Raw genomic sequence first — 6,062 nt, 5'->3', positions numbered from 1 at the left:
CCTTCATCAAGAGTCCTTTCACTGTCTGCTATATCCAAACAGCCTTTTCCCTGTGTCTGCTTCAGGAAAAGTCTTTCACATGTTTGTGTTAGGAAGACGTCCTTTCATCTCTGTGCCTGAGCAAATCGTTTGGCAAAATATATGTTTTAAAGAACTAGAAGTTTCCACTTCATATCCCCTTTTTCTTTAAAAATTGTCCTTTTCCCTATCATTAGCAATCTACACACAATGGCAATTATTGTAAGAACCATCACATTTTCAAAAAATGCCATTATGTAGACTATACTCAAATAATTAACAAAACCTTACCTTTCTATCAATATACAACACTTCAAAACAATTTAAATTTTCTATTGAAGTACAATTCAAACAAAAACTTAAGTTGCTATCAATATGTAATGATAAAACAAAAATCTGAAAATTCCAAAAACATAATGAAACAAAATACCTTAAAGTTCTAATACACAACTATTCCAACAAAATGACTTTAAATGTCTATCAAGCTCTGATCATAACCAATAATAACCTTCCATCCTAGATAACAATTAGAACACATCAAATGACCAAACCTATCTACCACACTTTAAGGGACTAGGGCGACGATCCTCAGAAAACTGCTTCCTGCTGAAACGGGGTGAAGAATTCCTGTATGGGCCCCAGGGAGAAAAAAAATGGTTAGTTTGAGGAAAAGGTAGCTGTAGCCTTTGTTGCCCAATCTGTGTTTCTAGATTCTGTGCTAGCCCTTTTGAAGTTGATTTGCATGCACAGTTAGGAGAATCAGAAACTGACACAGTCTGTGAGTCACCTGGGATGTTTGCTTTGTGGAGACACTGTCTCAGCTCACAAGAGGTTTTCCCTAATCAGATCTAAACGTTAAAAGCTTCTGTTGGTAGCCGTATTTTTCAATCTCTGCAGATGCATAAGCATAACCACATCCCACAATACAATTACCAGGTTCCCTTCTCATGTCTACACATCCTTACATTGGTTGGCCTTGTTCCTCAGTTTTTTCAATAACCTCTCTCGGGTGCTGTTGTTCCATTTTCACCAACATTAAGAATATTGAGGGGGCTGGGGATTTAGCTCAGTGGTAGAGCGCTTACCTAGGAAGCGCAAGGCCCTGGGTTCCGTCCCCAGCTTCGAAAAAAAGAACCAAAAAAAAAAAAAAAAGAATATTGAGGGCAGTTCCCGTAGATGTCACCAACAGGCAGATGTCACCAACAGGCAGCCTAGACATAAGCTTAGTGCCACCTTGGATCAGCTTCTACTAATGGCTGTGTGGTCCTCGGGGTTTGTTGTTTTCCTCACCACAGGTCTGGCTAGCTGTGGCCCAGTGCTGTTTTCTGTAAGCGTATCAAGAACCATGAGCAGCTTTAGGAAGGAAAACTTTGGTTGCCACATCCTCAATTTAGGCTTTAATGCCAAAGACATTCTACAGGAAAAAAAGGGAAAGAAATAGAAAGAAATCTTCCCCTGACGATAGGGATTCTTTCGAAGTTACAGACCTCGAACACATTCTAAAACAGCGTCTGAGGTAGCTGAAAGCTCTTGCCCTGTGACTCCCTTTCACACAGACAAATGAAAGGACAGCAGAGCCCTAGCTGTAACTGCTACATGACTTGACTGTGCCAGCAAGACTGAAATAACGTTGGTCTAGAGACTTGGGGTGCGTCCAGAGAGCATTACCTATGCAAATCCTTGTAAACAAGTGTCTCAAGTCAAGTATGCCGCCAGTAACGGTGTCCACATTAGGACCTTGTCAGTGAAATTGAATTGATGGAAGTCAACAGAGCACATCCAAAGGCAAAGTTGGTTTTGCAGATCGACGTTGACACTTCCAAAGCATTTTGTCGCCGCAATGTCAAGTTTGGTGCCCACTCAAAACCAGCAGGCTTCTCATGGAACAGGCAAAAGACCATCAGCTTCCATGAGGGCAGTAGATGTACTGACCCTGAGACCTTCATGCAGGCAGCATCACACACCCGCTGTGTCTTTGACATGGAATGAGAAGTTGGTTTCAGCATGGATCTGCTTGAAATTGGTGGTGGCTCTCCTGGATCTGAAGATACAAAGCTTAAATTTGAAGGGAACACAGTGTAATCCACCCAGCTGTGGACGAGCACTTGCCATCCAACTCTGGAGTGAGAACCATAGCTGAGCCGGGCAGATACTGTGTCTCCTCTGCTTTCACACTTGCAGTCGACATCATTGCCCAGTGAAAGTGTGGAAGGAGCAGCCCGGCTCCGATGATGAAGAGGAGTCAATGAGCAAACCTTTATGGTATCTTCCTGATATCTCTAGCCACCATTATGTGAATGGTGGAGTGTATGCATCATTTAACTGCATTTCTTATGATCATGCACATAGGAAGACCCTGATGCAGAAAATTATTCATCCTCATCTGAGGAAAATCAGGAGCATCTGGGTAAAATCATGAGGTGTACCCAACTGGTCCCTACAGATCTGTATCTTTTGTGGTTAAATTGTTTGTTGGACTTTATAACCCAGATAACTAGTGAATCTCCCCTTTATTTTTTTTCTGGAGCACTCTGTAATCCCCAGCATGGTAGAATTTTTTGTGTTACCATAATCTCTAACCCATGATTATCAGAATCAGCCAACAGAATGCTATCCATATAACGGTAAATGAGAGATCGAGGAAATTACTTACGAATAATTGCAAATGGTTGTTACACAAAAATATGACAAAGTTGGACTATTTAACATTCCTTTTGGAAGTCCTTTCCAGTTGTATCTCTTTATTGGAAGACATGACTGTCTTTTTTCTCCTCAAAGAGACAGACAGAGACAGAGATATGCCAAGAAGATGAAGATGAACCAGATTCATGTAGATCTTTCTCCATCTCCTATCTCTCTCTATTCATGTTCTCTCTCTCTCTCTCTCTCTCTCTCTCTCTCTCTCTCTCTCTCTCTCTCTCAGCTCTATATTCTCTAGAGTCAACACACCTCTTATTTTGAACGCTGAATCTTTTAACCTTACACTTTCTCTGGAAATGTCCAAATTGATCACAATTAAAATATCAAGAACTTTGATTCATGATTATCTCTAGCCAAAATTTGTCCTTTGATATTTGCAATTATACTCCTGAGAACCAACACCAGTGGTTTCCCTTTTCCATTCATCTATAGAGGCTCTACATGATTTCAATTGTCTAATTGCTCTCTTACATTGAGCGTTTGCATTCCCAAAGGCCAATATTTGTATCAACAACTGTCTGGTTTCAGACTCTGATATGGTTCTATTCACAGCTCAACTCAACCTCTGTAAGAATTCTGTAAAGGACTATCCAGAATCCTATTTTGGTAGAAGAGATAGATTTTCCCCCAGGTTCTGCATCCTAAGCTCTAAAAGATGTACCACAACATTGCTCATTTTCCCCGCCATATCTGATTTGCTCCTGTAAGACAGCATAATGCCCATCACCCAGCATCTGGTCTTTAGTAACAGTTATTCCACTTGTTAATCACAAGGGCTGGTTCTGTAGCTTCATGCCTCCACCTCGACAACCACTGTAATTGTTGACCAGCTGACACCAACCCCTTCCAATCTTGTGGGATCACCTCATGCTGTGGTCTAGTTATTTAGCATTTCTTTGACAGAGGAAGAGTATAAATGATAGAAAATAATAGATTCTTTAAACTACTTTAAAATCTAGCATTTCAATCAGTCGTCAGGTGAGCTCATTGTCAGGAATAGCATCAGTAGCAGGCACACGCTGCAGAGACACTGGGAAGGATGCATGCATTTCTGCAGGCCTAAGAAAATCTTGTGGGACTGCACGCACTCACACATCACCCTTTTGTGTCTGTGCTACCTCCTGCTCTTCCCAGCCCCTTGTCTCCCTGAGTCAATTGGGCACCTGGTAGTGAAAGCACGGGGAGCAGGGCAGGGCTGCACTTTCCCTTCCACTCTATTTCCTCTTTTCATCACGGGATACATTACCAATCTCATTCACCAAGCCTGAACCTTCTTCTCCCTCTGCCGTTTTGCCTTCCAAGCATTTCAACTTCTAGTCAAAAACTCTACATGCATAGCCAACTCTGCAGTCCTTTCTACCAGAAGAAAATTGAGTGAACCATCTAAGTTTTTGACCTTCCCTCCAAACTTTCAGAAGAGAATTTGAACATACAAAGCAGAAACAAAACAAAACAAAATCTTCTAGTTTCACAGTAGGATAGCACCCAGCAACTGTAGCTGCCATTTTACCAATTTCCTTCAGTAACATTGCTCACCCCTCAGAATCTACAGTTTCCTCTACCACATTAGAAGGAGAGCTACCCATTATGTCTAAATCACGTTGGGTGCCACCTGTAGGCATAAAAGTTTTGAAACCTCCTCTTAAGTTATGCTCTAGCCCACAATAGAGCAGAGGTAGTGGAAGAGAAAAGTTATTAGGATGTGGGGAAGTGGACCTGCTCAGCAATAGTTCTCTAGTATGAGCTCCCTCTCCTTGGGCAGCTGTTCAGTCCCAGAGCAAACACCAAAGTGGACTCAGCAGCTGCATACCAGTCCTCTAGGCAGGCAGAAAACAGGCAGAAACCAGCAGCCACAGTCCAGTCCCTCCAGTTAGCAGACACCAGGCAGCTGTAGTAATCCTAAAACTACACGAGGCTGGCCACCAACCTGAGGTCAGGCCACAGAAGTGACAAGTTGCTGCAGGACTATACAAGCAGTTCTAGGGCAAGCTTCTCTCCATGGCAACTTTATCACAAGTTGAATTCAACAATTCTATGTGAGGCGAACCAATACATGCAGTGTCTTTACTGATGAATGGCCAGCTGGAGCAAACAAAATAACTTTAAGTATTTTATCGATCTCTCATCATAAAAAAATCCTTCCATCCTAGATAACAATTTTATCACATCAAATGACCAAATCTATCCACCCCACGTTAAAGGACTAGGGCGACGATCTTCATAAAACTGCTTCCTGCTGAACTGGAGTGAAGAATTACTGTATGGCCCCCAAAGGAGAAAAAAAATGGTTAGTTTGACAAAACGTAGTTGTGGCATCTGTTGCACTATCTGGTTTTCTTGTTTCTGGGCTAGCACTTTTGAAGTTGATTTGCCTGCAAAATTAGGAGAAATCAGTAACGGACACAGTCTGTGAATCACCTGGGCTGTTTGCTGGGTGAAGACACCGTCTCAACAGAAAACAGGTTTTTCCTAGTCAGATATGATCTTTACAAAGTTCTGTTGGTAGCCATGTTTTTCATTCTCTGTAGATACATACGCATAAGTACATCCCCTTAACAATATTGTAGGTTTCTATTCTACTGAAAATACATTGTTATATTGGTTGGTCTTTCAAATATTTCAATATTTTGAGTACCCAGTTGTTGCAAAACAACCCTTCCTGATGCAGGTTTACATGTATGTCAGCCACATAATATCTCAATTTCCATTTTTGCCTTTCTGGTCCCACACATGCAACCCATTGGATACCACCCTATTCTCGATAATTTACCAATTCCTATAAATTCTGTCAAAACCTGAGGTGGCCAATCTGGATTTCAGACCTTTGGGTGAGTAAACTAACATCAGCTCCTGTATGTACCAACCCTTCTATGTCCACACCCGTATTTGGACAACCTGGGTCTCTGATCATAGACCTATGTGCCAGAGCACATGTTTCCCAGCGCTCCCTGAAGCCCCTGCTCATTCCACAGGAGTGGCCTTCCCCCTGATGTAGGGAAATAGCCTCTCTCTTCACCCTATCTCGCTCTTGTAGTTCCTGGTTTGTGCCTCGGGAAAAGCAGCTCTGACACCTTTTAGGAGGAACCCTGTCTGTGATGCCTGCTTTCCCATGTGTTTTCAACCCCTAAGACCCTTGTACAAACAAGCTCTCTTTCTGTCCAGGACTTTGCTCCAGCGTGCTCACACTGCCACCTGCTTGCAGTGCATCAGCTGTGCACACAATGTCCCAGCTACATAAGCTCTACTTCTCCCTTGCTCTGCAGATCTTAAAGGATGTAAACTTATAAACTAGATAGAGTAAGAGGCGGGTGCTCAGACCGAACTTTTATGGACCAAATAGACTA

The 6,062-nt window shown here is 42.4% G+C and overlaps 1 pseudogene; it reads left to right on the top strand.

The window, feature by feature from the left end:
• Positions 1-1,270: 1,270 nt before the first annotated feature.
• On the top strand, positions 1,271-2,437 carry LOC134479411 (ornithine decarboxylase-like; annotated as a pseudogene).
• The last annotated feature ends 3,625 nt before the right edge of the window (positions 2,438-6,062 follow it).

Source organism: Rattus norvegicus, chromosome 6, assembly GCF_036323735.1.
Source record: "Rattus norvegicus strain BN/NHsdMcwi chromosome 6, GRCr8, whole genome shotgun sequence".
In the NCBI taxonomy this organism is placed as follows: domain Eukaryota; kingdom Metazoa; phylum Chordata; class Mammalia; order Rodentia; family Muridae; genus Rattus; species Rattus norvegicus.
The sequence above is the reverse complement of the archived record's forward strand: the minus strand, read 5'-3'. Positions and strand labels throughout refer to the sequence as shown.